Source organism: Myotis yumanensis, unplaced genomic scaffold (assembly GCF_028538775.1).
Source record: "Myotis yumanensis isolate MYYU_CA2020_CCGP unplaced genomic scaffold, mMyoYum1.0.hap1 SCAF_16, whole genome shotgun sequence".
In the NCBI taxonomy this organism is placed as follows: Eukaryota; Metazoa; Chordata; class Mammalia; order Chiroptera; family Vespertilionidae; genus Myotis; species Myotis yumanensis.
In genome coordinates, this window is record NW_027223767.1 from 12725180 (window position 1) to 12731933 (window position 6754).

Consider the following 6754-nt stretch of genomic DNA (forward strand, 5'->3'; position numbering starts at 1 on the left):
GGCAGCAGATAGATGATGATTCTCTCTCATCATTGATGTTTCTATCTCTCTCTCCCTCTCCATTCCTCTCTCTGAAATCAATAAAAACATATAAGTATATATTTGTTGTTGTTGCTGCTGCTGTAAATGCTCACCCTGAGGATATTTTTCCATTGGTTTTTATTTTATTTTTTTAAATATGTTTTATTGATTTTTTACAGAGAGGAAGGGAGAGGGATAGAGAGTTAGAAACATTGATGAACGAGAAATATCAATCAGCTGCCTCCTGCACACCCCCGACTGGAGATGTGCCTGCAACCAAGGTACATGCCCTTGACTGGAATCGAACCTGGGACCCTTCAGTCTGCAGGCCGACGCTCTATCCACTGAGCCAAACCGGTCAGGGCTCCATTGGTTTTTAGACAGAGTGAAAGGGAAGGGAGAGACAGAGAGAAACATCAATGTGAGAAAGACACTTTGATTGGTTGCCTCCTGCACGCCCTGACCAGGGCCAGGGATCGAGACTACAACCGAGGTCCGTGCCCTTGACTGGAATCCAATCCAGGTCCCTTCAGTCCTCAGGCCAACACTCTATCCACTGGGCCAAACCGGCTAGGCTACTAGGGCAATAAAAAACATATTTTTAAAAATAAAAATAGAGGACCTTTGCAGAGAAAGCAAGGGGGGTGGGGGGGGAGAAGACTCAGGATAGGAATGGCGGCTCAAATTCCAATTGTGGCCTCCACGGCCGCTCCGGGGATTTCCCGCAACAGCAAGAAGAGGCCAGCCAGTCCTTCCCACAACGGCAGCAGCAGCAGCAGGGGATATGGCCCGGGTAAGAAGAAAAAAGTGTCCGCCTCTAGCTTTGCACAGGGTATCAGCATGGAAGCCGTGAGTGAGAATAAAATGGTGCCCTCTGACTTCCAAACCTTTGCCATTTAAGGATCCCAACTTTGTGCACTCCGGCCATGGTGGCGCGGTAGCTGGCAAGAAGAATAGAACCTGGAAGAACCTGAAACAAATCCTCGCTTCTGAAAGGGCATTGCCGTGGCAACTGAATGATCCTAACTACTTCAGTATTGATGCTTCTCCATCCTTCAAACTAAGAAGTTTTCTGATGTTTCAGGTCTTCTTGCCAACTACACTGCCCCGCAGAGCAGGCCGCGGTTCAGCACCATCGAAGCGTTTTCCTACGTTCGGAGGCTGCCCTCCGATGTTGTCACAGGCTCCCTGGCCCTGCGGAAGGCCACAAGCATCGTGCCCTGAGCCTTGAGAAGTGGTGATGAAGTGGAAAACTTTCCAAGCCAGACTTGGACGCACAGTTTTGTTTCATGGAAACGCTCATTCTGCTGTCAGTCTGGAAATGTCAGCGCTGGCCCTTGGAAAGAATGTTTGGCTTTAAGGTGTGTGTTTTTTCTATGTTTTCCCTCCAAGTGTGATATTTCCTGTTGAGTTAAATTATATTTCACTTGTTGCCTCAAGTAAAGTCATTTGACAAGAAAAATAAATAAATAAATATATAAATAAATAAATAAATAAAAGGTCACTGGATGGGCTTAATAGCAGAATATATCAGTAGATGACTGGAGGAAAAAAAATCTCAGTAAACTTGAAGATAGATCAATAGAAATGATATAAAGAGGAGAAAAAGTGGGGGAGGAGATTGAATGAATAAAAGCCTCAGGCATAGGGCATAGTAAAAAAAATCTAACCCACGTTACTGACTGCCAGGAGAGGGAACAATGGGGCAGAAAAAAATATTCTAAAGAATAATGGCCCTGGTTGGTGTGGCGCAGTGGTGAGCTCTGTCCCGTGCACCGAAAGGTCGCCGGTCCGATTCCCAGTCGGGGAACATACCCAGGTTTTGGGTTTGATCCCCAGTTGGGGTGTGTTTGGCAGGCAACTGATCAATCTCTCTCTCTCTCTCTCTCTCTCTCTCTCTCTCTCCTTTCCTCTTTCACTGAAATCAGTAATAACATTTAAAAAGAGAAAACAATCATAAAAAGAGACATAAACTTACAAAATCAAAAATCTCAGGGAAACCCAAACAGGATAAATAAGAAAACTATACCTTAGAATATAAAAGTCAATCTATTGAAAAGCAAAGACAGCCCTAGCCGGTTTGTCTCAGTGGATAAAGTGTCGGCCCGTGGACTGAAGGGTCCTGGGTTCAATTCTGGTCAAGAGCACATACCTTGGTTGCAGGTTCCCTGGCCCTAGTTGGGGTGCGTGCAGGAGGCAACCAATCGATGTGTCTCTCTCACATTCGTGCTTCTCTCTGTCTCTCCCTCTCCTTCCACTCTTTCTAAAAATCAATGGAAAAATATCCTTGAGGACTAACAACAACAACAAAAAAAGCAAAGATAAAAAAAACCTGGAAAGCAACCAGAGAAAAGTCACACAAGGTTGCAAACTTATCAGAAACTGCGAAGGCCAGATTAGTCGGACATCGTGAAAGTGTTAAAAGAACAACGAACCTGTCACAGCAGAATCTTACATACAGTGAAGCTACCCTTCAGAAGCGAAGGCAGACAACTGCCATCACTTGTCACCAGCAGCACTGCTCTATGAGAGATGCTAAAGGAAGTTCTTCAGGCTGAAGGGAAATGATACTAGAGGGGAAAATCACTTTCAGGAAGGAAGGAGAGCATAGAAAATGCTAAATATCTAAGCAAATATAAAAGACTGTTTTCCTCGTACTTAAAAAAAAAATACAATGTATGTGTTTACAGCTAAAAATCTAATGAACACCCTAGCACCGTGGTCGGCTAACTGCGGCTCGCGAGCCACACGCGGCTCTTTGGCCCCTTGAGTGTGGCTCTTCCTAAGCCTTAGCAGTACCCTAATTAAGTTAATAACAATGTACCTACCTATATAGTTGAAGTTTAAAAAATTTGGCTCTCAAAAGAAATTTCAGTCGTTGTACTGTTGATATTTGGCTCTGTTGACTAATGAGTTTGCCGACCACGGCCCTAGCAGATTTGGCTCAGTGGATGGAGCGTTTGCCTGAGGACTGAAAGATCCTAGGTTCTATTCCGGTCAAGGGCACATGCCCAGGTTATGGGCTCGATCCCCAGTGGGGGGCGTGCAGGAGGCAGCTGATCAGTGATTCTCATTATTGATGTTTCTATCTCTCTTTCCCTCTCCCTTCCACTCTGAAATCAATATAAATATATTTTTAAAAAATAAATAAAAAGCTAATGAAACTATTAAAAGAATAGCAAAATAAACCCCAAGGAAACTAGAAAGTCAGGAAACAATATAGCTAAGAACAGAAGTTAATTAGGATTCAAACATATAATACAATCAATAAAGCCAGAAGTTCATTTAAAAGTGAAAAAGTGATGCCTGCAGGGGGTGGGAGGAGGACTCAGGGGGGAGAGGATCAATGGGAGGGGAAAAAAAGGGGGATGTCTGTAATGCTTTCAACAATAAAGATACATTTTTTAAAAAGTGAAAATTGACAACCCTATGGCAAGATGGCTGGAGAACAAATAACCAATACAGAAGCCCGGCTGGTTGTGGCTCGATCCCCAGTAGAGGGCGTGCAGGAGGCAGCCGTTCAATGATTCCCATCATTGATGTTTCTATCCCTCTCTCCCTCTCCCTTCCTTTCTCTGAAATCAATAAAAATATATACATATTAAACAATAGAGGAGAAAAAATGGTGACGTAACTCCAGAAATGGCAGACATTAAACAAGTCATAAAAATAAGATATTCTGAATATCTTTATTTGAAAATAGGTTTCTATGAAAATACTATTTACTAAAACTAAGTCAAGGAGAAATAGAAGTCCTATAATTAATTAAGGATTTGAATCAGTACATAACTATCTTCCTACAAAGAAAACACCTAGCATCTTGCCCTGACCAGTTCAGGTGAGTGCTGCCAAATACTAGTATTTGGAGAATAGATAATCCCATACTTTGAAAAACAAAACCAAAAAACAGAAAATGAGGGAATAATCTCAAACACTTTTGAGGCTAGCAAACCCCTGGAGAAAAAACAATGTTTCATAAAATTTAATATTAATTCATAGTAAAATAAGAGTACTTTCCTAACTTGATAAAAGTTTATTTAAAAACTATAGTGCCTGGCTGGGTGGCTCCGTTGGTTGCAGCATTGTCTTGTACACCAAAAGTTTGAGGATTTGATCCCTGGTTGGGGATCAAACACTCAACCTTTTTTTTTTATATATATATTTTATTGATTTTTTACAGAGAGGAAGGGAGAGGGATAGAGAGTTAGAAACATCGATGAGAGAGAAACATCAATCAGCTGCCTCCTGCACACTCCGCACTGGAGATGTGCCTGCAACCAAGGTACATGGCCTTAACCGGAATGGAACCTGGGACCCTTCAGTCCACAGGCCAACGCTCTATCCACTGAGCCAAACTGGTTAGGGCTATTTTATTCTCTTTTAAAACACATAGTTAAAAAACACAAAAAGGGGAACACAAGAATACTGTAATCAATTTATACTATCTAAAGCAGGGGTCCTCAAACTACGGCCCGCGGGCCACATGCGGCCCGCGGAAAACATTTATCCGGCCTGTCCTGCTTAGCAGCCGACTCATCCCGGGCCCGCAGTGCGCATGTGTGGAATGTCTGAGGGACAGTGAACTGGCCCCCCGTTTAAAAAGTTTGAGGACCTCTGATCTAAAGTTTCATTGTTTTTTGTTAAAAAATAGCCTGACGTTGCCAACAGTTTTCATAATATATTTTTTTTAATGTTAGAGGGACCTTTTAGGAATATTTCTTATGGCAATCTATCAGTGATATGACATCCAGCAAATTTATGTTTCACTTTTTTTCTTCTAAAAAATTATTGAATCTATTAAATTATTGAAGGTATAGACTAAATGTTTTTCAGAAATTATGTTGAAACTTAATCCCAACTGTGATGGTGGGGTTTATTGTTTTTGTTTTTTTAATGTTTGAAAACCACTGCATTTTTAAAAATATATTTTTATTGATTTCAGAGAAGGGAGAGGGAGAGAGAGAAATACCAATGATGAGAGAGGATCATTGATTGGCTGCCTCCTGCATGCCCCACTGGGAATTGAGCCTGCAACCCAGGCATGTGCCCTTGCTGACGCTCTATCCACTGAGCCAAATTGGCTAGGGCACAGTGCGATGGTATTCGGATGTCAGGATCTGGGAGGTGCTTAGGTCATGAGGGTGGAGTCAGTCCTCATGAGCAGAATTGTGTCCTTATAAAGAACCCGAGAGCACCCCTGCCCCTTCTGCTGTGTGAGGACAGAGTGAATAGATGGCCGTCTATGAACCAGAAAGCACTCTCACCAGGCACCCAACCTGCCTGCACCTTTCTCTTGGACTCCCCAGCTTCCAGAGCGGAGAGAAATAAATGTTTATTCATAAGCCAGTCCATGGTGTGTTACAGCACCCAAACTCGACAGTGTGTAAATCTCCCCATTATTATTAAACAATTTCTACCTAACTTTCTACCATCCTATAAATGTCTGGAATTACGTTTGTTAACTGCCAATATTAGTAGTTTCTTGGTGATGGGGCTTGAGATGTTTTTCTTTTTATAGTGCTCAGAAATCTAGCAAAATGTTATCTACTATCTGTAATTTTGGTGATAAATTAATAGATCTTGGCCAATATCACTTTTTGTTCTTTGAAATATGATTAAGCTTTAAAGAATAAAGGGTCACATAAGTTGCCAGTTAGTTCTTAGTTGGGGCGCTTACAAGAGGCAACCAGTCTGTGTTTCTCTCTCTCCCCCATCCTCTCTCTCTGAAATCAATAAACATATCCTCAAAACCAGGAGAAAAAAAATTCTGTCCTAACATGTTACCTTTCATTGTAATTATATCTTGAAAGTTATTCAATAAAGAAGGATAAACTGGGGGGCGGGGGGAACACTACAAAAACATATCAGGTGAGGATTAGAATTAAATAAATTTAAAATATCTCACCCTAGCTGGTTTGGCTCAATGGGTAGAGTGTTGGCCTGTGGGCTTAAGGGTCCCAGGTTCGATTCCAGTCAAGGGCACATGCCCAGGTCGCAGGCTTGATCCCCAACAGGGGGCGTGCAGGAGGCGGCCAATCAATGTCTCTCTCATCACTGATGTTTCTATTTCTCTCTCCCTCTACCTTCCTCTCTTAAATCAATAAAAATATATAAAATAAAATATCTCAAGTAAACCAGAAATAACTTGCAGAGGATATAGAAAGCTGTTTTATCTACATGAAGGTGCTAATAAAAGAAATTATGCAATGGCCAACTGAAAACAGTAAATTAGCCCCAAATCCTTTAACTCCAGTTTTAAAACGTATTACATTATAATCTTCTCATTGTCGGTTCGAGGACAAAACAAAAACTGGTTAGAAGTGACTTGAGAAACATGTAAAAAAAATACCAAAAGAAAACCTGCCTCCTGGTGGTCGTGTTAAGCATAACTTTTCTTCTGTACCACATCTTCCTATACTTTTCCAAATTATCTCTAAGTAAAAGGCTAATATGCAGTGTCCCTGCAGGAGTTCAACCGTGAGACGGGGAGTTCTATCGCTCGCTATGATGTGGGCTGACTACCAGGGGGCGGCGGGAAACGAAGGGAGGCCCCCGCCGGCAGACAGAAGGCTCCGATCAGCCCTGATCACCAGCCAGGCCTAAGGACCCTACCCGTGCAAGAATTTCATGCACTGGGCCTCTAGTATATTATAATCATGAAAATAGGTTAAAAAGCCATTATGTTCAATATTGCTTTAATGTGGGACAAGTGCTGTATCTGTTTGATGACAGA

General features: G+C 42.1%; 1 pseudogene; it reads left to right on the forward strand.

The window, feature by feature from the left end:
- The first annotated feature begins 693 nt into the window (after window positions 1-693).
- Window positions 694-1245, forward strand: LOC138994618 (INO80 complex subunit C pseudogene; annotated as a pseudogene).
- The last annotated feature ends 5509 nt before the right edge of the window (window positions 1246-6754 follow it).